General features: G+C 41.7%; 1 pseudogene; it reads left to right on the top strand.

Moving 5' to 3' along the window:
• Window positions 1-13,732: 13,732 nt before the first annotated feature.
• Window positions 13,733-26,539, top strand: LOC115756832 (annotated as a pseudogene).
• Window positions 26,540-27,384: the final 845 nt, after the last annotated feature.

Genomic DNA, 27,384 nt, shown 5'->3' with positions numbered 1-27,384 from the left:
AAATTTGTGCCGATGCAGAAAATCTTCAGCTAAATCCTCCTAGCCATCATAATCTTCCAAGTCTAATTCAATGAACCAAGCGAGAGCAAGACACGACAAGCTTTCCTAAAACGTGTTCATGAGGAGAGGGACGTAGTCCGAATAATGCGCCATCTTGCGCAGATAATATTTCAAGTGAGCACGGGGGCAGCCTGTCCCGTTGTACTTCCCGACAAATTCCGGTTCCTTATAATCCGGTGGCACCTCAATTTTCGCAAAAGGGGAGATCTTATCAAATCTGGCTAACTCATAGCCTTGATCGCTCAGGCACTCTTCAATCTTAGCCAATCTCTTAGCCCCTTCTTCGGTTTTAACCACGGATTTTCCCTTCTTCTCCTTCTCCAGGTTAATAACTACGGGCGACACTTTAGGTTGCGGATTAACATGAGGAGTTTGAGTGACTTCAGGAACAGGATGGGCGTCTTCGGGTTGCCCCTTGTCATTAGTGTTAGACAATGATGGATGGGCGGGATTATTCAGATCCGGTATCGCCGGCTGTTTCGCATGAGAAGCTTCCAACAAAGCTTTCATCTCTGTTATCATCGCAACTAGTGAGTTCACTTGTGTCTCGAGCATACCAACCCTCGGGCTTAGTTCTTCCCGCTCCATTCTTGTTCTCGGACGAGTTCTAATACGACCTCTTAGTTGTTCCGTGATTAAAATCACCTGTTTTGAAGAATGAAAATAAAGTAAGAATACTGAAAGGAAGCAATAACAAAGTATCGAATCCTTTTAATTGCATGTTTTCTTTTGATTAATGAGAGAAAAGACTACTTCATGAGCCCTATTATCATATAAGTAGTTCTTTTCCTCATTCTCCAAGAGAAATCATGTAATTAAAAGAAACGTAATCCATGGCAATAGTTTTAATGCATCATAAACGAAAACGTCTCAATATGTATATATAAGAAATTCAACCGAGTTCATTACAACCAAAATCTCAAAGAGTGTTTGAAAGTTAAAATGACATAATGTTTCGATATCCTAAACTCGATGGAGTGATTCTATCCAAGTGCGGGACGTTTGGGATCTAAGGTGTCCCGAATATCCCAAGAGAGGTCAAGTTCCCCCATCCGAGACTCCCCATCTTCATGATAAATCGGCGATTTCACGTCTTCGGGTATGTAAGGCTCCACTCCAAGCATATGATGAATGATGTACTCTGGTATGTACGGCTCGACAAAGCTACGTCTAATTGTCTTGAAATGGTGGATGTACTCGGGTGATGCTCAGTGGAGGTTCATTTCGTTAGTCATGTCTTCCGGCTACTCTATGTCTCCACTCTGGGATTTCTTCGGGGAATCCTTAATGTACTCAACCTTGGGCTCGAACGACTCCTTATCTTTGCCTTTGAGAACCTCCTTCGGCATGTCAAAAGAGAAAACTCCTGGTCAGGGCGGTGTCGGCATGTTCTGTAAAGCTCCAAATTGTCCGATGACCCTCATTGGATAATATGTAGTAGCTCCGGTAAAGCCCAAGAAAGGAACTAGATCTCCATCACTACAAGTGAGTCGAGCCTTATATATCCTTGGCCATTTAAGTCGCTATCGGAGTTGTTACGGTTTTAAGGTTCTAAGAAATTCTTTCCAATTCTTAAAGTTGAGGTTAGGGACTCGTGTATGAGTTTGGACAAAGGTTCTAAAGGGATTGGTATGAGGACTAATCTCAATGAAACCCATACGGAGGTTGAATTGTTTGATGTGAGAAGTGAACCACATATACATAAATCCGCTAGAAGCCCTAAAGATCCCCTTATTCCTAGCCCGGAAGCGATTTAGGGACATGAAAGTTTCTACTAAAATCAAGTTGGAGTAATCCCACCCACAACAGATCTGTCTAACTACCATAGCCATAATGTGATCAAAAGTGGTGGTGGAAATAGGAAATAATACGAAACTAAAGAAAGCTAAGATAAAGACCCTACCTGACTTAGTCCCCTTATTTGCGGGAAGGTTTGAGAATCTATTTATGAGGAAAGCAAGGGAAACACACCCACAATTACTCTTGGCATTCGGGGTTACCTCAGAAAGGTTAGTATCTAGGAATTACGCTAATGAGCTAAGGGGGTCATATCCTATTGGGGGCTGGACAAGGCGAGGTGTAAATTATACTCCGATGGTGGCACTATACTCTTCTAGAGTAGGGGTGAGCTCGAGTCCTTCCATGTTGAATGTGGCGGTGATCGGATCCCAAAATTGCGCCATGGCTTGGATGAAAGCGGAAGGGCATTTGATCTTGATCGGGTCCAGCAGATACCCCAGTCTTGTCTTGGCGTACGTCCGATTGGCTTCACCCATATTCTCCCACTAGGTTAGGAGTTCCTCTCGAGGGACCTTGAATACTTGGATATCATTCTTCCCCATCAAGTCTTGAATATACAAATGATGTTAAAAAATCAATTGCCTTGGATTACTTTAAAATGCATGGATGCCAATGTTATGAAACATGCATGATGCGATCCAATTACATATTTCGGTCAGTGAAATAGAAATTAGATCATCTCATCTAGGCTAAAGACCCAATATGAGATCTAATTTAAATTTCAAATAAGCGAATTATGCAATTGATCGTGATCGTCTCGATGATTAGGAGAAATAACAAAGTCACATTCCATTGATCAAAACAACAAATCGAACAAAGTAGGGAAAATATACTGAAATAGATTCCTAATACATGGATATCTAATAGAGAAAAAGTGGTAGAGATAAGAGGAAATCCCATGAAAAGGGAATCCTATACATGTAGACTAAAACATGAAAATGGTAAAAGATCAATGGAATGTGAAACCTAAGCTTCGAGCTCCTCGAGATCGCCATGTGCTAATTGTATCCGTCCGATTCCTCGTCGGGGTAATCTTCATTGTCTTGGGCAGATTCTTCAATTGGGATCTCTTCGGATGAGTAATCCATCGGGGGTTCTTCCTCAAATGATCCCTCACTAAGCTCCTCTTCTGGATAGGGCTCTTCGATCGGTACCTCTTCTCTGATTGGTTCTTCCTTGAGTTTCTTTTCCTCTAGGGGTTCTTCCTCCGAGTCTTCTCCCGAAAAGGCATCAATGATGGTCTTTCCTCCCTCGGTGAATTCTCCATGGTGGTGTAGTTCTTCCGGCCATTCTCTCGTCCATGTCATTGTCGCTTCAGGGGACTCCTCAGCCATTTTGAGTTTAGGCTTCTTGAGCACAATATGCTTTGGCTTGGTTTTGATAGCGGGACGCTTCCCCTTCTCCCACGGAGCCAGCATAGGTCGATTCGCCTTGATCCGACGTTCAGCCTTTCGACGAGCATATGCCTCTCTAGCCGGTTGGTTGCGACGTTGTCTTTGTAATTCCATAAGTTCCTCATGACGTCTATCCATTTCGCGATTGAATTGCAAGTTAATCACATAGTATTCGGTGTGGCAATCTTCAGCATATCCTAACTTCTTTCCCGTCAATTCACATCCATGCACAAACCTGGTGAAGTGCAAGCCCGTATTGGGTGCGGGCCACACCACCTTCCTCCGATGGATGAACGGCTCTAGCTCGGCAGAACTTCGGAGAAACAACGGCATTCTAATCTACTATTGTTATTTTTCTTAATCACTAGGACGATTTATAAACATATGTCGTGCCCATGAATGCGAATGATATGCAATATATGAACAAATTATGACGGAACAACATAAAGAAATACATCATAAAATAAAATGCCTTACCAACCGATACGAAAGGGAAGGCATGATTTTCCCCGCACATTTTTTGGTTTTAGGTATACCAACCATCCACAGACATGCGCATGAGACAAGTGAGGGGTATACTCTAAAAATCAGAAAATCGGGTATGGAACCTATGGCTAAAGGCTCCCACGATCCAAATATGGCCAATTTGCCCTCGAGGGTACCTACCCGAGAGGGTTGGAACTTGCCAATCAAAATCATGAGCGGGAACGAATACGAAAGTCTCAAGTGTCATCGAACACAAGATCATTTCGCACCCTTTCCCTATTTAAGGTAACCTATGGGTGGTTGCGGTTGGGGTTTGACCGCCGGTGTGTGAAATGTGTCGTGATCGCCAAAATGCACTTTCATGCACAACAGTTTATATCAAAACACCGCTTCTATAATCACATTCACAAATATACATTCCTTACTCCAACTTGCAGGAAACAATGTTAACAATCACTCCACCCCTTATTTCTCCGATCTGCAAAAACATCTAACATATGCGTTAGCGTACGTACCTCACCTTCAAGAGCATCTGCATAAAACATGTTAGAAAAATCAATCAACTTTTTAATCGGCTCAACTCCTCTAATGGCTTCGTAACCGGTCCCCGGCGGAGTCATCGGTTTGTCGCGACCCGATCTCGTCGGCGGGAGATCGTGGGCTAATGGGTCGCCCTTCCAGCCTAGTTGCGTGTGGACCTTCGGACGCGGGCCTCTCCCAAGGCCCGGTACCCAAATCGCAACGGAGTATAAAATCGGATCGACCTTTCGGTGTGGTCTAGTGACATGTGCTACGTGTACATGCCAAGGAGTCGCCACCAATCATTTTGTGGAAGGTACGATTGGAAACCCTATCGAATAGTCGGGAGTTTCTATTCGATTCTGCGAGAACCAGAGAAGTGGGTTCGGGGACTTAGTTACGTCAATTATCTTAATTGACGCCCTTTCGGTACCTAAGTTGAATGAATTTTTCTAATCTTGGATTTCATGCGGACGAGTGGGGTACGGATCCTAATCTAGGATTTCATGCGGATGGGAGTGATTATCCTAGCAATCACAATCAATTAAAGTAAGTGCGCAAATCGGGGAATCCATAACATGCGGATAAAGCACATCAAATCGGCATAGAATTCCTAATATAGCCCTATTGGCTCGGAGAAAAGGTATTCAAAGCATAGGAGAAGATCGGTAATGATTTGGAAGTGATTCGCCCATGAGGGGCAAAATCGTAATTTTGAGAAAATTTGGGGACGATTTGCCAAAAAGGTCAAAATTGTCATTTCTGAAATAATCTGGAGTGAGAAATGTCAAAAATAGGATTGGTCATTTAAACAGATGCATTTCCTAATTTTCGACATTTTTTAGAGGTCCACAGGAAAATTTTTAGAGACAAATTACCCCTAAAGGGTAAAATTGTCAATTTTGAAAAGATCGGGAGAAGAAATCTCAAAAATAGGATTGGCCAGTTGATTGTGGCCATTCCTCAATTTTTGAGAATTTTGGAAATTTTTGGGAATTTTCTACAATTTTTCCTAATTTTTTTCGATTTTTTAATGATTTTTTCGATTTTTTTTAAATTATTAATCGGATCGGGTCAACCCGGTCAACAGACCGGTCAACCCGGTTCGCGGACCAGTCAACCCGGTCCAGACTCACGCCCGGACCGGCTCCCCTCCAAAAAACGACGTCACTTCGCGAAATTGGCATTCGAAATTTCAAAACTCCCGCTAAAAAAAATCGACGCTCCATATTTCGCCACGTGGCGGAGTGACGACGATCGGATCACGCGACCGGAATCAACGGTTTAGATGGGAATGAGACTTAATCCCCGCCGTTCAACCCGATTACCAAGATTGACGGTCTAGATTGCAAGGTGAAACCAATCATAACCGTTCGATCTCAACCGGCGATCAACGGTTCAGATCAAAGGCGAGATCAAATCTCAACCGTTCGATCTAGTTATTTTTTAATTTCTGAAAATGATTTTATTTATTATTTGAATTTTCGAAAATTCGATCCAACGATCAGAATGGTGACACGCGGTCGAACTTGGGCCGCGCAATCACAAAATTCGGAATTTATTTTTCGAAAAAGGAATAATTTCAAAAAAATGATGTTTATTTTAAAAAAAAGAGATCTCGACACGTGGCACCCCATGGGCCGTCGGATCAAATTTTTTATTTTCACTTTCGGTTATAACAACCCGCCGACGTGGCCGCCACGTGGCTGCCACGTCGGCGATACCGGGACGTTGACCGAGTCAACTTTCGTTGACCGGTCAATGTCCTCGCCCGAGAAGACGAATGGCGTCGATGAACCTCGCCGGAACTCGATTTCCATGCCCAAACCAACCCAAAACGTCGTGGACTTCCCCTCATTCGGTCTCGCCACTAGCCTACATCCATATATCCCAAGTTTAACCCGAACTAACCTAAACGGGCCTCCAATGTCCGGCCGAACCCGCAACTTCCGGCGATCCCGAGAAACGATGCCTAAACGCCTCCAAAACTCCACGATTTTTACACGAATCTATTCCTCATCGTTTCTGAAACAACATATATCAGCCCTAGGTCTACATTCATTCTAAAACTAATATGAACCAAAAGCAGCATAATGTCCATGTCCGGCGAGCTTCAAGCATGTTAGCTAAACTTGATTTCCTATGTCGAAGCTTCAAACTAACAACATCCATCGTCATTCAATGAGATACGGGATACTTACCCGGAGATCTTATAGCTTCGATTTCAGAATTGGTGAGTTTGCGAGCTCGAGATAGACGTCAAGGTTACGAGGTAGACATAGGGGATTTCATGCATAGAAAATCACAAATGAAGCATGGAAACGGAAGCAGCGGGGCCGTAGGAGTATATTTAACTCAAGAACACCGTAAAACAACAACCTATTGATACTAAACTATGGGAAACCGAACCTGAAAAATCACGAGTTCACTCACCTGTTTCGAGCTCGTTGACGACGGCGCTAGGTTCTAAAGTCTTCACGAGACCACCAGGAATCGATTGATGCTATAGGCGAGGAGAGGCGTCGCCTGAACCGGCCGGCGACGAAGCTTCAAGCTCTCGGCGCTCACCCCCTCTAATGGAGTCCGTTTCTCTCTTTTTCTTTTTTCTTTTTTTTTTTGTTCCTCCTCTCTCTGATCTCCCCCCCTCTTGCGAGCACGCCCTCGCTTTTTTTGTTCAATCTTCTTCTAACCGTCCCCTCTCCGGAAGCTTCTCGAAGCTTCTGTTTGTTGAAGATCACCGCCCGAAAAACGGCCTCTCCCTCTCTAATTTGCGCCGGTGAGACTTTGGGGGAGATGATGAATAGTGCCAGGTCGGATCCGCCCGACCCGGCAGACCCGGTTCGTGCAATGAAAGGCCAAATTGAGCTAGCAATTAACATTTTTTCACGAAATTGATGCCAAAAATCATTTTCCCAACATGGATTGCCTCCGAAAATGTGATTTTCGTGAAAAATACCCTATGAATTGAGTGAAAACCCCAAATGTTGGGTAGGATCCGAAAATGATTTTTGTAAAATTGGAGTCATTAATGAAAGAATTATCATCAATTGAGCCCGTCATTAGATTCGGAAGGTCAAAAACTATAGGATAGTGGTCTCGGGGTCCCATGAGCATCTCTTGAGAAAATTTAATTTCGGATTTGGTGTGGTAGGGACAAAAACGAAAGAATTTTCTGTGCAATCAAGTCCCTAATGCCGAAATTGAACAAATTAACGTACAATTGGACCTTAATGTGAAGTGGAATGTTAAAGAATCATGTCACAACCCTCAATAATGAAGAAAGAAAAATAAAATGACCCAAAATGGTATTTTTATGTCTAATTTGCGGGGTGCATCTGTGAAGGAACACACAAATCTGAATTGGAATTTTCAAATTTTAAGAGGTCAAAATGAAAAGGAAATTAAAAGAAAAATACTGACTATTTTTCTGTATTTTTGTGACCTCGATTGTTATTTTTCTTGATTTTTTGGGAATTTTCCTATTTTCTGAAAAATATCAAAAAATGCGAAAAATATGAAAAATTATTTTTTGATAAAAAAAAATGGTTCCTTGAGCTTGGCCAAGGCTACCAAAGTTGATTTTGCAATTTTCTAATTTTTTGTGAATTTTTTTTATGAATTTTCAAAAATAAATTGAAAAAAGATTGATAAAAAATGAGGTGTCAACAGATGGCGATCTAGAGTGACACGCCCAAATCCGGATCCGAAGCCAACGATGAAGCCTCGCCGCCGCAGCACAAGAAGGTGGCCATGATCACTGGAATTTCCAGCCGGGTAACTACCAGTAGGGACGGGTGGTACCTCACCAAGTTGTTGCTTGACAAGGGGTACGAGGTTCACGTCCCGAGGGCTTTTTTTCAAATTGCATACAAAAATAAACATGTTTACCATTTTAGGGGAGAGAAAAAATAATTGCCGTTTTGGGGTCTGCTCGGCAGCCTAAATGCCGAGGAGGACCCGCTCGGCACTCACCGTGCCGAGCAAGGACCTCTCTGCGGCGTGCACATGCACGCTGCAGAGAGCATTTGATGCTCCCACGCCCACTCGGCATTTAAACCGCCGAGCGGGTAGGGACCCCCTCCCTTGCCGGCGCCTTTAATCGGGCGGCGGCGGGCGACGTGAAAGGTGCCGCAGGCACCTTTCACGCGCACTACTGAGCCTTCGGCTCTGCTTAAAGCAAAGCCGAAGGCTCTCCCCTCACGAAGCTCTGGCCATTTCATTATTTCTCTTCACAGAAGCTCTCTTTCGCCCCTCATCCACGTAAGCTCAAGTCTTTCGCCCCTCCTCCACAGAAGCTCAAGCCTTTCGCCCCTCCTCTACAAAAGCTCTTCTTCCGTTCGTATTGCGCTTCCATCCTCTGCAGAAACTCTTCTTCCGATTTTAAGTGATCTGGATATTAAGTGAATAGAGTGTGGAGTCCGTCGGGAGCCCTCCCCTCGCTTTGATTAATTTCGGCGAGATTTGTTCTTAATATCCCGACCAAGTTTTAATCAGATTCTCCTCTTATACCGACATAGCTTACGAAGATTTTTTCATATCCTCCTCTCCTCATGTGCCTTTATTGATGTTAGTGTTTTTATTTTATTGCAAATATTTTCGTCATGTTTTAATTAAATTGTGACTTTTTTATTTTTGCAAGAGTTGAGACAAAAGTAAAGCCGACCTTCTTACTCGGTGCTTCCTCTTGATAGTTCGAGCTCTACATTCGGTACGTGATTACGCTCAATAGTTTGAGGTAAACCTCGTTATAGCTATTTTTTGCGGTTTCGTAAGTATTGTTTTATTTATTTGATTATTATTTGTACACTGAATAGTTATAATGTTTACGAGTTGCGGTAAAAAAAAATTACCATAATGATACTTACAATACATATATGGTTACGATAGTCAAACCATTGACAGAGTTTTAGATGTTACATTTAAAACCATTCTCTGTCATGTTTTTAATAATTCCAAAATTCGAGTAATAGAAAATTAGAAAATACAAAATTGATTAAAAAAAATGATAGAGACTTTCAAAAAAATGAAGGAAAAATATTAAGAAATTTGGAAAAATAGGAAAATAGCCACAATGAACTGACCGAAGACTATTTTGGCCGGTGACTTAAAAAAATGACGATTTAGCCCTTCGGGCAAATTATATCCAAAAAAAATTGTAAGAAATCCTCAAAATTATGAAATGGCCACAATCAACTGGCTATGGACGATTCAAGGTATTTTGGCCGACAAAATATAAAAAATGACGATTTTGCCCTTATGGCAAATTGTCTCCCAATTTTTTTTTAAAAAATCAGAAAAATTAGGAAATGGCCACAATCAACTGGCCATGGACGATTTAGGGTATTTTTGTAGACGAATTTTAAAAAATGACGATTTTATCCTTCCGGCAAATTGTCTCCCAAAATTTTTTTTAAAAATCCGAAAAATTAGAAAATGGCCACAATCAATCGGCCACGGCCGATTCATGGTATTTTGGCCAACAAATTTTAAGAAATGACGATATTTCCCTTCTGACAAATTGTCTCCCAAATTTTTTTTTAAAAAATCCCAAAAATTAGAAAATGGCCATAATCAATCGGCCACGGCTGATTCATGGTATTTTGGCCAACAAATTTTAAGAAATGACGATTTTGCCCTTCCGGCAAATTGTCTCCCAAATTTTTTTTTAAAAAATCCAAAAAATTAGAAAATGGCCACAATCAATCGGCCATGGTTGATTCAAGGTATTTTGGCCAACGAATTTTAAGAAATGACAACTTTGCTCTTTTGGCAAATTGTCTCCCAAATTTTTTTTAAAAATCCCAAAAATTAGAAAATTGCCATAATCAATCGGCCATGGCCGATTTAAGATATTTTGACCAACGAATTTTAAGAAATGACGATTTTGCCATTCTGGCAAATTGTCTCCCAAAATTTTTATTAAAAATCTCAAAAATTAGAAAATGGCGACAATCAACTGGCCATGGCTGATTCAAGGTATTTTGGCCAACAAATTTTAAGAAATGACGATTTTACCCTTTTGGCAAATTGTCTCCCAAATTTTTTTGAAAAAAATCCCAAAAATTAAAAAATGGCCACAATCAATTGGTCATGGCTGATTCAAGGTATTTTGGCCAACGAATTTTAAGAAATGACGATTTTGGCTTTACGGCAAATTGTCTCCCAAATTTTTTTTAAAAAATCCCAAAAATTAGAAAATGGCCACAATCAACTGGCCATGGCCGATTCAAGGTATTTTGGCCAACGAATTATAAGAAATTACCCTTTTGCCCTTTTGGAAAATTGTCTCCCAATTTTTTTTTTTAAAATCCCAAAAATTAGAAATAATTGCAATATACTAATCCATTTATTTCATTTGATATATTGATAATGGTTATGTTAATTTGATAACGTATACGGGACAATATTTACGAAATTGTAGTTTATAAATAATTGTTAATTTATTTAAATCTCAGAATGTCATCTACATCTTTTGCGATTGTGCAATGGGGAGGTACAATAGTACGAACCGTATATGGAATTGATTACGAAGGCGGACAATCTACCATGTTCGGGATCGCAAATATATGGACATTTCATGAGTTACGTGTGTCGATTGAGAGTGCATTGAATATAACAGGAAACCAGTATATTCAAACAGTCTTGTATAGATATCCGTATGTAACACACAATTGTGTTACATATGACATTACGGAGGTGCATGATGAAGCTACGATTACGATGATTCGGCAATTTACACTTCAGTTGGGTGGTATGGGGTTCTTGCGGTTTTATGTAATCGTAGCAGAACACCAAATGAGAGATGATTTCGTGGAGGAAGCTTCGAATGTTGGTGAAGATGATGATGGTCTGCATAATCGATGCGTGCGGGTCGATGATAATGATGATAATACCGATGATGATGATGATGATAATGCTGATAATGCTGCTGCTGCTGATCATGATGATGATGATGGTGATGAAGAAGATGACCCTTGGATGGACTCCGATGAGAATGACGAAGAAGATGTCGGATGTGACAATATGGAGGCTTACTATAATACGCGATGCAACAATCCCATTTTGCCGTTGGTACGTCCACCGCCTTATTCAGAGATTGACTTAGACATGATGCAAGATGACACAAGAGCCAAGCCGGGCCGTATGTTATTTGATCCATCAAAAGAATTTGATGTTGGCATGTTGTTTCCATCACGGGATGCGGTACAGTTGGCTGCAAAAGAGTACTCCCTTAGGAAAAATCAAAATTTTCGCAGTTATTTGACAAAGAAAAACGAATATGTCATAAGGTGTGGCAATCCAAATGGACCGTGTGGTTGGAGGCTCCGCGCGATTGCTAAATCGGGTGGCATGTTTTGGAAAATAAGTAAATATAATGGGCCACATACATGCAGTTCTTCGCAAATGTCACGGGATCATCGGCACCTTGACCAAAAGTACCTCTGCAGCCAAATAGAAGCAATGGTCGTTGCCCAACCGGATATCAAAATCAAGCCACCGATGGCGGAGATTCAAGATAAGCTGCAGTTCGAACCTACTTACCGTAAAACCTGGAAGGCCAAACAAATGGCGATCGCCGGACATTTTGGAGATTGGGCTGAATCATACGGTAGGTTGAGGACGTGGATGATCGAAATGAAGAGCAGGAATCCAGGTTCACATTTTGTGATCGATGATCATATCAACCTGGATCATGGCTGCACGGTTTTCAATCGGATGTTTTGAACTTTCAAGTAGACGATTGAAGGCTTCACAAGTTGTCGTCCTATGATATTTGTTGATGGCACATTTTTGTACGGAAAATACCAAGGAACCCTCCTTTGTGCGGTCTCTCTTGATGGAAATAATCATATTTTCCTGCTGGCATTTGCTGTAGTCCATCGGGAAAATATTGATAATTGGACTTGGTTTATGAATCAGTTGCGGGGATATGTCACTAGAAGAGATGATATTTGTGTAATATCAGATAGATATATCGGTATTCAACGAGCAATGGAGACAGCACGGTGGCGTCCTCCACATGGCCACCATAGATATTGCATTCGGCACATTGCCAGCAACTACAATAAACATTTCAAAAATGCCAAAGGGAAAAAACTTATTCGGACGGCAGGTAAATTCTCGAATTTGTAATTTTTAAAAAAATACGTATGGAAAAATTTGAGTACGAAGTACTAATTAATGTTGTAATGTACGGCTTACGCGAACCAATGGCGGAAGTTCGACCAATTCATGAGCCAAATTAGGGACTTTGATCCAGCCACAGCTGCATGGTGCGATCAAATTCCAAGAGAAAAATGGACAAAGGCTTATGATGAAGGGAGGAGATATGGATCGATGACGACAAATTTAGTCGAATTGGTCAACGGGATGCTGAAGGGTTTCCGTGGTCTACCAATAGCAGCCATGGTTGACAAGATATTCTATCGGTTGGTGCACTATTTTGATACAAGAAGAATAATGTATAGGATGCAGCAAGACAACCAATGGAAATATACGGAATTTGCCGGTGTCACGCTCCAAAGAAACAGTCAAAAAGCAAATAGGCATGTCGTCACGTGTTTCGACTCTGATAGAGGCATTTTCGAAGTGACAACTGGATGTGACAAATCCAAAGGTTCGGGGGGCCACAAACACATAGTGCGCCTACACTTGAGAACGTGCACATGTGGGAAATTTGAAGGACTTAAAATCCCATGTTCACACGTAATGGTAGCATGTCAAGCGTATGCCATTGATTACGAACCATACGTAGATGAATGCTATACTTTAGAGAAAACCTTTCAGTGTTATCGGTATATGTTTAATCCGTTGGGGCATCTTCATTACGAGCTTGAACCCGACAAGCTGCCATTAGTGCCGGACCCGAGTCGTATTCGGAAGAAAGGAAGGCCCCGTACATCACGCATCCGGAATGAGATGGACTGGAGAAGTGCGAGCAGTAGCACTTCGCGAAATTATTGCACACACTGTGGAAAATTAGGGCACAATAGGAAAAATTGTGCACACAGATCGGCCGGAGAGGAGATCATACTTGTTCAATCCTTATGTATTTCGTTCCTATGCGTTGTAAGGATGATCGTATTTCTATGTTATAAAATCTCTTTGTCTTACGAAGTCATCAAATGAATTTCTTCATATGGGAAAAAAATTGTATTGCTTCCGCTCGCGCATATCGCATCACGTTAAGTCTATCGCCGTATCGATCCCGCGAAATAAACGAATAACGGATGTTGGCGCGTAAATAGGACACGGGGCGTGATAAGTATCATGAATTTTTTGTAATGTTATAATATTATTATTGGATTGATATTTATGAAGTTAATTTTTCCCGGATTTTTACATTATATATTTGATTTTTTTTGTAATGTTATAATATCACAATTGCACGATATTTATTCAGTTTATGTGTTCCATGTTATATATACATATGGGAATTTGTTGTAATGTTATAGTATCACAATTGTGTAGATATGGCACAGAGTACTTACATTCGGTCGGGCCCGGAGGATGATTCACTACTTATCGGGCAAGCCCAACATAGATCTCAAGCTATATGGGACACTAAGGTAATTGAAAATTTTTCGGTTGATCTGTACTTTGTAACAATATCATCAAAATTACCACTAATTATTCATGTTACATGTCACAGATACCTCCGACAGAAGCCCTTAAATGTCGGCGAGCGATGATACACGTAGGTGATCTTGATCCGCGGATAGTCCCGTATCTGCAAGCTTCGGGATTTTTTGGCGTTTATTTGATGGGATTCGTGCAGCTAGATTGGCATTTAATTATTGCATTGGTCGAGCGGTGGAGGCCCGAGACCCACACCTTCCATATGCTGGAAGGTGAATGCACTATTACGCTGCAGAATATTGCGGTGCTTACAGGCCTTCCTATAGATGGACGTGCGATTCTTGGCCCCCGTATTGTGAATTGGGTCACCGTCTGTGACGATCTACTCGGTAATCACCCGGCCCGGTTGCGGGGCACACAGATCGGTTTGAGCTGGTTGAGACAGCGCTTTGAAGAGCTTCCGCCCGACGCCGATGATGTCACCATAGTGTGGCATTCACGGGCTTTCAATCTCCGTCTGTTAGGAGGATCTATTTTCGCGGACAAATCGGGTGCCCGAGTTAGTTTGCTGTTTCTTCCATTATTGGCGAACCTTAACGTCCCTACGCAGTATAGTTGGGGTTCAGCAGCACTTGCATGGTTGTACCGAGAGTTATGTCGTGCAACCGACCCAGAGACGAAGCAAATGGGCGGTGCCTTACACATACTGCAGATTTGGGCGTGGGAGCGCTTCGGATGTGTCTCCCCATCCCCGACGGTTGAGGTTCCTTTAGGACTTGCACCTTTCGGTAGTCGGTATGTGATCTATTGTATTTTCAGTTCGTGCGTCATTAATTCCTTCCAGTTACTATAATATATGAAAATTGAATATTTTTTGTTTACGCGGTTGGAGTCAAAGTCGAAGCACGACGGAGATCCCCACGCATACGTTGGTACATCTGCGCTACCAACTTGATAGATTGGCATCCGAAGATGTAAGTAATGATAACAACGAATGAGTTTAATATAATGTTAGCTTTTAAATTAATTCTTCATTTAATTTCATATGTTTTATTATGATAACAGATTATTTGGGAGCCCTACGGTGGCGACATTCGGGAGAATGTACCGGCTTACTGCTTGCGGGGGCGGGATATTTGGAGGGCTCGTGTGCCACTCATCTGTTTTTGAATAGTTGAGTGGCATTATCCAGATCGAGTACTTCGCCGATTTGGTATGCGGCAGCCGATACCTACTCCTCCCGGCGATCAGAAAGCCTTGCATGATATTGATAATAGGCCACCCGGGAAGGATTGGGCAGCTAAGCACGGACGATGGATCGCTATGTGGGACAGACGTACCGAATATATAGTCCATGCTGATCCCGCCATGGAGGAACTCCACTTTCATTCAAGATATATGGAGTGGTTCCGTAGACATACACGGAAGTGGATTTCTATTACGGGAGCTACAATGGGTTCAATGGTTCGTGCAAATACTTTCATTTTGATTCATTAACTATATTTTTAGTAACACAAGTTATTGTCATTTTATAACATTTGTTACTTGTGATATCATTACCGGGGTGATGGCGTGGAACAAATCTTACGCATATTAAATTCACGTCCATCTCGTCAGAGTTGGGGAGATGTGGGGAGGATAGCTACGGCAATGCTATACGCCCAGCATGAGGAGAGACGGTTAACGATGATGCCACCACCCCAACCAGCAACTACAGCGGCACCCGTTGGCCCTCACGATAACGATCCGCCCGAGCCTGTTCAATCGACCCGGAGGACTCTTTGAGCTCATGTAGTTGGCAATGCTGTCCCTTACACCTTCGAGTATCATACGACGGATTTCGCTCCGGGTTTCACTTGAGGATTAGACCGGACGGGTTTCAATGCCGGATTCACTCGGTTTGCCGCCCCATTTCCCGAGGGATCTACTTTTGCATTTCCCGATCCGTAGACTCCAGCTCCTTCTCCTACTTCGTATGGATCCGATTTCCCTCCTTTTTATTCGGGCTTCTCTCCCGAAGGATATGTACCGTCCGGGCGGGGCATATTTTCACAAGATAGGCCTTCATCATATACACATCCTCCTCGGTTGGATCCTCCTCCTCGGCCTCCTCCTCGTCCGTACAATACTAGACTGCGCCGAGCACCGAAGAGAGCCACGTTGCGGAACAGGAGGTCACGTAGGAAGACGACATCGTTAGTACATGTAATTGCGACGATCCGATTATTATCTATTATGAAAATAACATGTTTTTCATATATCTCAGTACTTTCATTTTATCAATATTCTTAATTAATTACACTAATAAAATAAGCTTAAAAAAATTATAAATAAATTAATTCTTATTAAAAACTTAACAAAAATAATGATTTCCTTTTTTGGGAGACAATTTGCTAGAAGGGCAAAACCGTCATTTTCTAAAAGTCATCGGCCAAAATACCTTGAATCATCTATGGCCGATTGATTATGGTCATTTACTAATTTTTGAGATTTTTTTTAATTTTCTTGAAAGACAATTTACCGTAAGGGCAAAATCGTCATTTTTTAAAGTCGTCGGCCAAAATACCATAAATCGTCCATGGCCGATTGATTGTAGCTATTTACTAATTTTTTAGATTTTTTCCAATTTTTTTGGGAGACAATTTGCTAGAAGGGCAAAACCGTCATTTTCTAAAAGTCGTCGACCAAAATACCCCGAATCGTCTATAGCCAGTTGATTATGGTCATTTACTAATTTTTGAGATTTTTTTTAATTTTCTTGAAAGACAATTTGCCAGAAGGGCAAAATCGTCATTTTTTAAAGTCGTCGGCCAAAATACCATAAATCGTCCATGGCCAATTGATTGTAGCTATTTACTAATTTTTTAGATTTTTTACAATTTTTTTGGGAGACAATTTGCTAGAAGGGCAAAACCGTCATTTTCTAAAAGTCGTCGGCCAAAATACCATGAATCGACTATGGCCAGTTGATTATGGTCATTTACTAATTTTTTAGATTTTTTTAAATTTTCTTGAAAGACAATTTGCCAGAAGGGCAAAATCGTTATTTTTTAAAGTCGTTGGCCAAAATACCATAAATCGTCCATGGCTAGTTGATTGTGGCTATTTACTAATTTTTTAGATTTTTTACAATTTTTTTGGGAGACAATTTGCTAGAAGGGCAAAGCCGTCATTTTCTAAAAGTCGTCGGCCAAAGTACCCTGAATCATCTATAGCCAGTTGATTATGGTCATTTACTAATTTTTGAGATTTTTCTTTATTTTTTTGAAAGATAATTTGCCGGAAGGGCAAAATCGTCATTTTTTAAAGTCGTCGACCAAAATACCATAAATCGTCCATGGCCGATTGATTGTGGCTATTTACTAATTTTTTAGATTTTTTACAATTTTTTTGGGAGACAATTTGCTAGAAGGGCAAAACCGTCATTTTCTAAAAGTCGTCGGCCAAAATACCCCGAATCGTCTATGGCCAGTTGATTATGGTCATTTACTAATATTTGAGATTTTTTTTTATTTTTTTGAAAGATAATTTGCCGGAAGGGCAAAATCGTCATTTTTTAAAGTCGTCGGCCAAAATACCATAAATCGTCCATGCCCAATTGATTGTGGCCATTTACTAATTTTTGAGATTTTTTACAATTTTTTTGGGAGACAATTTCCCACAAGGGCAAAACCGTCATTTTCTAAAAGTCGGCGGCCAAAATACCCCGAATCGTCTATGGTCGGTTAATTGTGGCCATTTATTAATTTTTGAGATTTTTTACAATTTTTTGGCAGACAATTTTCCGGAATGGTAAAACTGTTATTTTCTAAAAGTCGTCGGTCAAAATACCCCGAATCGTGCGTGGCATGTTGATTATGGCCATTTTTGAGATTTTTTACAATTTTTTTCGAATACCATTTGCCAGAAGGGCAAAATCGTCATTTTCAAAAGTCGTCGGCCAAAATACTCTGGATCGTCTATGGCCAGTTGATTGTTACCATTTACTAATTTTTGAGAGTTTTTATATTTTTTTTAGAAGATAATTTACTAGATGGACAAAATCGCCGGGCCGGGATTGGGGCCGGCGGCGGGGAGGGGCGCTCGGCAGGGGGGTGGGGGCGTCGCCGGCTCGGCGGTTATACTGCCGAGCTGGGTCCGCTCGGCACCAAGACTGCCGAGCGGACCCCTAACTGGTAAATACATTTTTTCTCCCCTAAAATGGTAAATATGTATATTTTTGCATACAATTTGAAAAAAAGCCTACGTCCTGATCTGTCACTCTCCCAACTTCGAGACCGACAAGTCGACAACATCTACATCGATCACCAGGAGCACGAGAAACGGATCAAGCTTCACTTCGCCGATCCCACCGACGCTTCCTCTCTCCGCCTCTGTATCGACACGATCTCTCCTGACGAGGTCTACAATCTCGCCGGCCAGTCACGTCTCTGCTACCGGCCGCAGCCACATCCGTTACTGCCAGGCTGGGTCTTCGGAGATGTTCGGACCGATCCTGCGGCTGCCATCTCGGGAATATTCGTCTTTGGAATATCTCAGAGAATACCACAGACGGCTCCCGCTGTCTGAGACATCCCCGTTCCACCCGCGGTCCCCTACGCGGTGTCTAAGTGGGCCGCGCACAGGTACTCCATGCACTACCCCCACGGGCTGTTCGTGTGCAACGGAATCCTGTTCAACCACGAGTCCCCGAGGCGGGGCGAGAACTTCTTGAGCCGGAAGATCACGAGGGCTGTGGGGCGGATCAAGATGGGGCTGCAGAGCAAGCTGTTCCTGGGGGATCTGGATGGCTCTCAGGAATGGGGGTTCGCCGGGGACTACGTGGAGGCGATGTGGACGATGCTGCAGCAAGAAAAACCGGACGACTACGTGGTGGCGATGGAGAAGTCGCACAGGGTGGTGGATTTCTTGGCCTTGGCGTTTGACCATGCGGGGCTGTATTTTTGGGATCATGTGGTGATCGACGAGAGGTATCTCAGGCTGGGAGACGTGGACAACTTGAAGGGAGATGCGAGTAAGGCCAAGAAGGTGTTGGGCTGGGAGGCCGAGGTCGGGTTTGACGAGTTGGTGAAGATGATGGTGGACGAGGACCTTGAATTGGCTAAAAGGGACAAGTTTCTTGTTCATGCTCAGCAAAAGCGCCGAGTATTCCTTACTTGTTATCTCTTGCTGCTCTGTTTCTTAACCTGTGCTCTTGTTTGGTTTTTTATTAGAATATCAGCTGGACGCAAGTAAAACGGTTTGAGATGTTCTCGGGATGGATATAAGTTCTTCACCAGTTAAATGTCTCAAATGTCTGTTTGGATTTGTTGCAACCTACCCTATTCGCATTCAGATTTTTTCTTCTTCCTTGGGTTTGCCACATTTGAATTTGCTACCTTCTTGTTCAAGTCCGGATGAGCGTCAGATGAGTTGAAAAGCCTGTGTGTTTACTTTCTTCAGATCTGCTTGAATTCAGAGAGTGCAATAAGTTGTGGAGAAGAAAGAGAATGGACCAACCCCTTTTGTGTTTGTTCGCGCATTCCTAAGAAAATAAGGGAAATTTTTCTGATGGGAATGCAGAAACTGGAAGCTTGGTTCGGTAACTTCATCTATTCATAGGTTTAAAATGCGAGATCAATCACTTTCGAACTGTTATGATTGTCCTTTCCATTAAAGAACTTTGTATCTGTGTTTGTGTTGGTGCCAGCACGTCTCCTTGGCGGAGTTAATGATTGAAGAGAATTCCATCTATCAATAATATCAAAAAGACCTTGTATTTGTCGATGCGTGTAGCGATTGCTGATCGAAGACGATTCCATCTATCAATAAGACAAAAAAAAAACAAAAATTGTATTTGTCAATGCTTGGGAAAGATGGGGACTCTTGCAAACCTAATTGAGGTTCTGAACTTGCAATAGGGTTGCAATTGCTATTCGATACGACAGATTTTCTAGTGGCCCTGCAATTGCAATAGGGATTGCTGTCTTGTGTAGCATTGGACGTACGCTGAATTGATACATTAGCTATTTACCCGAGATTATGGGATAGAGCCACTTGAAGACAATTCGGTTGATGAAATGATCTAAGAATATTGTCGTGCTTTTCCTAGTCTAGTGTTGTGCAAGATACGGACTTTCATCGATGTTGATTGATATCATCATGTTTTGATAATTGAATAGGCATTTCAAATCTAAAAGTTGAATTATCCCGAAAATACCAAACGTAGGACTATATCTACTTTACCTCAGGATGTTGCCCATAATGAATGGTCGCGTTGATTATTATTTAATAGCAAAGCGTTTTCCTTCTTGGTAAATTTTTTTAATAAAATTAGGAAGAAGAAAAAATCAAGCATTGATGATATGGAGACGATGTTAGAGAAATCTGGAAAGGAAACTTGATTGCAAATCGCAACTCGGCCTGACCTGAATTTACCAAGAAAAGTGTTTTCTTGCCGCTGAATGGTGTTACTATTCGCAATTTTCAAGAGAGGTGTAATGGATTTCAACGAAAAGATTGTTATGGATTTCCTCACGGACTTGCCACATTAGCTAATAAAAACTAATGAAGGGTAAATATGTCGGGTACCGGTGTGTGTTTGAGATTTTCGGTGACCCAAAAATTAGTTCATGGTAAATCTATTGAGGTGTAACAGTTTGGGATAATTTTATCACAAACGTACTAATTTGAGATTTTTCATGGTATTAATTCTAGATTTTTTCTTAAAATGTTGCCTCTAAACTAATTACTTAGGATTGTAAATTATTAGAATTGTCCTCTCCTTGTAGGAGGAAAACGATTTGTGCTTCTCCCCAAATATAGCCATCACCCATGCAAAAATTATGCACCTAATTTTGTAATATAATCTATAACCTACAATCTATGTCTATATTCCATAGTTATATACATAAACGACAAGTTTTATCGTTAGCCATTTAATACTTAATTGGTTTTGCAATTAGATAGGTCAATTGGTCTTAGATAGTCCCAAACTTACGATAAAGGTTTATTAGTGTGGATTTCCATATATCCGGATTGGTTTTGCAACCTGTAGCTTCAGTGGTCAAATTATGTGTTGCATTCAACATATAGATTTGATTAACGCAACTAGATTCTGGCTCGTATATGCTTCGGGACAGAGTTAATTTTTTCAGTTAATTTAGTTTCGTTTTACTATGACAAGAAAGACTAAAATTATAACAGAGAAAAATGCAAATAAAGGGGAGATCGCATTTTCATTATAAAAAAAAAAACTATATTCACTAGTGCATTTAGGGAATTAGATTGCATCACTTTATCTAACAAATTGAATAAAAATGAAAATCCATTTTTTATATTTCTATTTTGTCGCGACCCTCCCGGAAATTTCCTTCCCGGGGTGGAATAGGGCTAACGAGCCGATCCCTCCTTTTATAGGCATATATATGGGGGATCGCGAGTCTCTCCCAAGACCCATTACTCGAATCGCGATGTCGGGTAAAATTTTTCAAATATCGAAATTGACCTTGTGTGGTCGGGTGGCATGTGCGATATGTACATGCAATTTGGAGTCGCCACCGATCGATTTATTGGAAGGTACGATCGGAAAACCTTACCGAGCGGTCGGGAGAAACCGTTCGGTTCCGCGAAAACCCGAGATTTTGGGTCCGGGGATTTGGTTACGCCAAGTTTCATATTTGACGCCCTTTCGGTTACCGATGTTGATTGTTTTTCTAACCTAAGATTTCATGCGGATGCGATATAAGATGAGGTAGGTCCTAAAAAATCTAAGTATTCATACGGATGGGATTTTTCTATCCTAATCAATCACAATCGGAGGAATTAACGCGAGTCAAAATCATTACAAGCAATCAAATCAATCAATCGGGGTTTGATATGTCTAAAATGGCCCTATCGGCCCACACAAAAATCAATTTTGGGTATCGGGGTGATTTGGTAAAAATTTGGGGCGAATGGCCCGGAAAGGGTAGAATGGTCATTTTTTGGGGTTCGGGACCCGAAAATCACAAAATTTCGATTTGGCCAGTTGAATGTGGCCATTTCTCATTTTTTGTGATTTTCTTGAATTTTTCTAATTTTTTCTATTTTTTGGAATTTTTATTTATTTTTAAAAAATATTGGAAATTTTCCGGATCGAAATTAATCGACCCTTGAAGTCTCAAAAATTTTCGATCCAGACTTTATGAGTCCCGAATCGATCTAGGAATTTTTAGAAATTTTTTGTGAAAATCGCAGGAATTTTTATGAATTTTCTAAGTATTTTTACAATTTTTTTGGATTTTTGGAAATTTCTTTTTATTTTTTATTATTTTTTATTAATGAACCGGACCGGGTCAAACCGGTCAACGGCCGGTCAACCCGGTCCGACCGCTCATGAACCCCTCTACGGCTAAAACGGCGCCGTATGCTATTTATTTGATTTTTTTTTATTTTCTAAACTAATTTCCTATTATTCGAAAATATATAAAAGAAATGGACGGTGAGATCAACTCTTAAATCAATCTCAGCCATTGACTCTACCCTAATCAAAACGACGACGCTTCGGGTCTTAGTCTAAACGGCGCCGCATCACTTATAGCAATGAACGGCTGCGATTAATTCTAAACCCGATCTCGCACCGTCCAATCTTTACGGAACCAAAACGACGACGTATCCGCTTATCGAATGAACGGCCGAGATCTAACCTAGATCTCATCTCGGCCATTCGTCCTACTCTTGCTAAAACGACGCCGGATCGAGTTAAATGCATGAACGGTCATGATCTAACCTAGACTTGATCTGGACCGTCCATCCATTCTATAGCCAAAACGACGCCGAATCGCCTACATTAAACGACACCGTTTTACATTTTCTATTTTCTAATCTAATATATCTAATATCCAAAAATATAAAAATAAAGATCCAACGGCCCGAATCAAACTCAACTAATAATCCGGGCCGTTGGATGAGATCCGACTCGGCTCGTCCGCGCCAACGGCCGAGCCGGAGTCGGCGCCGACGAGCTGGACCAACCCGGCGCCCGACACGTCGACCGCCGACCACGTTGACCGCCACGTCACCTTCTTCTTCTTCCTCGCGACGACCACTAAACGGACGGGTGACATCCCTCCGGCGAGATCCGACGGTGAGATCTCGCCGAATAACGTGAAACCAACGCCAAACAACTCACCCGAACCTCCTCTATAACATATCCAAAAATCTAAGTATTTTATCCACTAAATCGCGAGAATCGGATCAATCACAGTCGCGACAACCCGAACTTCAAACGCACAGCATATAGCATAACAATCAAATCATATCACACAGAAGCCAGAATAAGAGGTAAGTGAACTTACCTCGAGCTCGAATCGAGCTCGCAAGGTGCGAAATAGCCTGGCCGGTGTTCGGCCAGACCGAGCAAGGTTGGGGGTTCGACTCGCGTGATTCGAGGGAAATCGATGCAAAAACGAAGTGCGATTGTGGTCGGTGATGCTCAAGGAGTAAAACGCACAAACTAATTGCAACAATCATGCTCGGGATGATGCGACGCCATGATTGCACAGTAAGAAGCTTGAGAAGTCGACTCACCGATTTTGAAGGTTTCGAGCTAATCCGAGGCCGCGATCGCTTCTCCAAGGTTCGGGCAAGCTTCTCGAAGTAGCGGCGAGGTTCGATTCTCTCTGGATTGCCTTCGCGAAGAACTCACGGGCCGAGCTCAAACCTTCGATCGCTCGGGCGAGAAGGTGAGCTCTCCTTCGCTTTCTCTCTCTCTCTATCTCTATTCATTTGCTCGGGCGAGCAAATGAACCTCCCTCATTCGCGAAGCTTCCCAGCTATTTATACCCACTTTCGAATTTGCGCGCGTCGAATGTGAGCTGGCCGAGCTTCCTCCGCACGTGCTCAAGTGTGCCAAATGGTCTAAACGGCGTCAAGAACGGAATGCAATTCCGTTGGACTCCGTTTGGTGCTCCGGCGATGTCAATTACGCGCGAATTGCACTTGATTTGCGGGCTGTTGACTTTTTCATGTCGCCGTGACTTTGGTAGCTCGCCGGAGCTCCTCCGGCGGCCATTGATCTTGATACTTGGCTCAATCAACGCGTATCAACCTGGGGAACAAAACGCCTAAATTAATTGCTTCGATTATCACCAATTGGCCTGTCAATTTGATCGTCCAAATCATGCCATTCACTTGTTCATATGCACGGGCGTTACGAGGAAGACGAAGCCTTTGTTCGGGACCGGTTCGACCGGTCCGACCGTGAATCGAGACCGGTGCGAACCGGTTCGAGACAATGAACTTCGCGTAATTTTCAAAATTAAACAAAATTGACTTGGAATTTTTGCAATTAAATTTGAAAATTGCACTTAGGGGCCTGGATATTATCTAGAAATGCAATTTCGCCCAAAATTTCTTATCAATTTGCACAAAAACCCCAAATTTTTCTAAAATCCCAAATTGGGGAAATGTTCAATTGAGTGTCAATTTGACCAAATTGGATCCTGAAACCCATTCCAATCGATTTAGAATGCATGAAAACATAGGGTGACAGTCCGATTTTGCAATGATAGTCCCTCAATTAAAAGTAATTTCAAAAATTGACCGATTGAGGGACTAAATTGAAAATATTTTGGGGATTTTGCCTAATTCGTGCAATTCGTGCAATTGAGGGTGGAATTGATCAAATTAAAGTTCAAAGGGACTGCAATTGAATGTCTAGACAACAAATGTGCAAAAATTGCAAATAAAGAGACTCAATTGGTATTTTTTGTGCAAATTCAACCTTAGGCGTTGTGAAGAAACACCTAAGATTAAACTCAATTTTTGATTTTTATTGAGGTCAATATTAAAAGGGAATTAAAAGAAAAATATTGAACATTTTTATGTATTTTTGCGACCTCGAAAAGTATTTTTTATGAATTTTTCAAGTATTTTCCTATTTTCGAAAATATTAAAAAAAATGCGAGAAATATGAAAAATTATTTTTTGTTCCAAATTGGTTCCTTAAGCTTGGCCAAGGCTTCCAATGTTGATTTTTTAATTTTTTGATTTTTTGTGAATTTTTAATGAATTTTGGAAAATAAAACTAAAGGAAAACCGACTAAAAATTCGGGTGTCAACAATTTGCCCCTCTTTGAAAGTAATCTCGGTTAGAGGTTGCTTTCAAAGACAAGGTGACACATGGATCCTTAATCGACTCTGCTGGGGAAAAATCTAAAGAAAATAAGTCTTTGACATTCGATTGCTTTACCTTCGCAGTTTAAGCTCGACTCCAGTGGGGAATTATTTCGAGTTCATGCTCATTTTATGTGAAAGAGAAATGAGAAGAGAGAGACTTACCCGTAGCTCACCTGTCTATGGTTTGAGATTTGTCGATCCGAGGTTGAAAGATTCGGTGTATGGAATTACCTGTGAATGGCGCGACGAGATTTGCAATGGTCGGCGTCCGTATGATGTCGAGTGGTGGTTTGAAGATTTGGAAGGAAGGTTCACCCTTGTAACAAAGGGGTTTCACCTATTTAAAATGGGTTTGACTATCCACTAGGGATTCATCATTTAAAAAGGGGGCGGATCGGCTTTCGTCTCTCCAGCTACTAACCGTGCGAAAGGGGAGGTTCACCCTTGTAACAAAGGGGTTTCACCTATTTAAAAAGATTGGCTATCCTCCATGCGGGGACTCACCATCTAAAAAGCGGATCGGCTTTCGTCTCTCCAGCTACTAACCGTCGAGGGGGAGGTTCACCCTTGTAACAAAGGGGTTTCACCTATTTAAAAAGATTGGCTATCCTCCATGCGGGGACTCACCATCTAAAAAGCGGATCGGCTTTCGTCTCTCCAGCTACTAACCGTCGAGGGGGAGGTTCACCCTTGTAACAAAGGGGTTTCACCTATTTAAAAAAGATTGGCTATCCTCCATGCGGGGACTCACCATCTAAAAAGCGGATCGGTTTTCGTCTCTCCAGCTACTAACCGTGCGAGAGGGTGCCATCCGAGGACCTAGGTTAACTAGTGTACCTACGATGAGCTCAAACCCTATTTCAAATTTTCAAATAAGCGGATCGGTTTTCGTCTCTCCAGCTACTAACCGTCCGAGAGAGGGTGCCATCCGAGGACCTAGGTTGACTAGTGTACCTACGGAGCTCAAACCCTATTTCAAATTTTCAAATAAGCGGATCGGTTTTCGTCTCTCCAGCTACTAACCGTCCGAGAGGGTGCCATCTCGAGGACCTAGGTTGACTAGTGTACCTACGAGCTCAAACCCTATTTCAAATTTTCAAATAAGCGAGATCGGTTTTCGTCTCTCCAGCTACTAACCGTCGAGAGGGTGCCATCGAGGACCTAGGTTGACTAGTGTACCTACGAGCTCAAACCCTATTTCAAATTTTCAAATAAGCGAGATCGGTTTTCGTCTCTCCAGCTACTAACCGTGCGAGAGGGTGCCATCTCGAGGACCTAGGTTGACTAGTGTACCTACTGAGCTCAAACCCTATTTCAAATTTTCAAATAAGCGAGATCGGTTTTCGTCTCTCCAGCTACTAACCGTCCGAGAGGGTGCCATCCGAGGACCTAGGTTGACTAGTGTACCTACTGAGCTCAAACCCTATTTCAAATTTTCAAATAAGCGGATCGGTTTTCGTCTCTCCAGCTACTAACCGTCGAGAGGGTGCCATCCGAGGACCTAGGTTGACTAGTGTACCTACGAGCTCAAACCCTATTTCAAATTTTCAAATAAGCGAGAGGATCCGAGGACACGGGGATGCCAAAAGACACACGAGAAAATCCAAGTTAATCAAATCTTTAAAATGCAACTTTTACGAGGATTTGGGGTCACCAGGGAACTGCGAAAGTTCAATCAAACATCATTAGTATGACAACTTTAAGTTCTTGGAAAAAATTCAAGAATTCTAGACAAATTTTCAAAGTGTATTTGTGAGGGAAATGTCTCCAATCACAATTTCAAATCTCCATTTGGGGATGGACTTTGAATGACACATCTCGAGTGTTCTTCAAAAAGGTTGTTTTAAAAAATTTTCAAAAGGATTTTCCTTCATCCAAGAGGGCTTCTCACCATTTAGGAAGGCTTTTCTTAAAATTCAAATCTGCTCACGGAAACCTAACCTCGAGGTTTCGGGATCATTCGAGATTCATACAATCGACTAATCGAGAGAAGGCATTTTAAAAGGGACCGTAATTCGGGCCGGGTCAAAGGCTTTTCAAAGGATATTCATTTTGAAGTTTAGAAATGAATTTTGATCTGAAATAGCTTCTTCGGGTCTACAAGTCAAGAACCACGAAGTCATGATAAGACGAGGATTGTACTTACCTCTTTAAGCGGTAGCTTCTGTATGATTTCTTGCATTAACCTGAAACACCTCTTAGATCGAGAAAAGTTACGGTGACGGGTTGTATTTTGGTTTAAGGTGGGCTCTTTAAGAACGGCCATATTTTCAAAAGAGGGTGAACTTTGGTGATCACCTTGACATTTCTCCAGCTTTCATTTGCCTTTTGCGGAAGATTCACAATCATTCTTTTTCCAATTGATTTTGAGGATTTTCCTCTTTTCATCTTAATGATTTTTCTTTAG

Source organism: Rhodamnia argentea, chromosome 11 (assembly GCF_020921035.1).
Source record: "Rhodamnia argentea isolate NSW1041297 chromosome 11, ASM2092103v1, whole genome shotgun sequence".
NCBI classification, from domain to species: Eukaryota; Viridiplantae; Streptophyta; class Magnoliopsida; order Myrtales; family Myrtaceae; genus Rhodamnia; species Rhodamnia argentea.
This window is presented reverse-complemented; position numbering and strand designations above follow the sequence as displayed.